The following is a 423-nucleotide window of genomic DNA, read 5'->3' as shown; positions in this document are numbered from 1 at the left end:
CTGTCTTATTCCTCTGTCCCTGTCCCTGTCTCTGTCCTGTCTCTGTCTCTGGCTGATTCCTCTGTCCCTGTGTCTGTTCTGTCTCTCCCTCTGTCTGTCTGACATCTTCCTTTGTTCCTGTCTCTGTCTGTCTCGGTCTCTTTTTCTTCATTTGCCTCTGTCTCTCCCTTGGTACGTCTTCCTTTGGCCACTGTCTCTCTTCCTATCCCTCCATCCCTCCCCCCTCCTCTCTTCTCCCTCCCTCCCTCCCTTCCTCTGTCTGATGTCTCTCGTTCTCAGTGGTCCTGTGTTCTCTCATGATCCATCAATCCCTCCCTCTCTCTCTTTATATCCTCCCTCCCTCTCTCTCGCTCTCTCCTCTCTCTCTCTCCTCATCGCTCTCTCTCTCTTTACTCCCTCCCTCCCTCCCTCCTCCTCCCTCTC

Source organism: Salmo trutta, unplaced genomic scaffold (genome assembly GCF_901001165.1).
Source record: "Salmo trutta unplaced genomic scaffold, fSalTru1.1, whole genome shotgun sequence".
NCBI lineage: Eukaryota > Metazoa > Chordata > Actinopteri > Salmoniformes > Salmonidae > Salmo > Salmo trutta.
The sequence above is the reverse complement of the archived record's forward strand: the minus strand, read 5'-3'. Positions refer to the sequence as shown.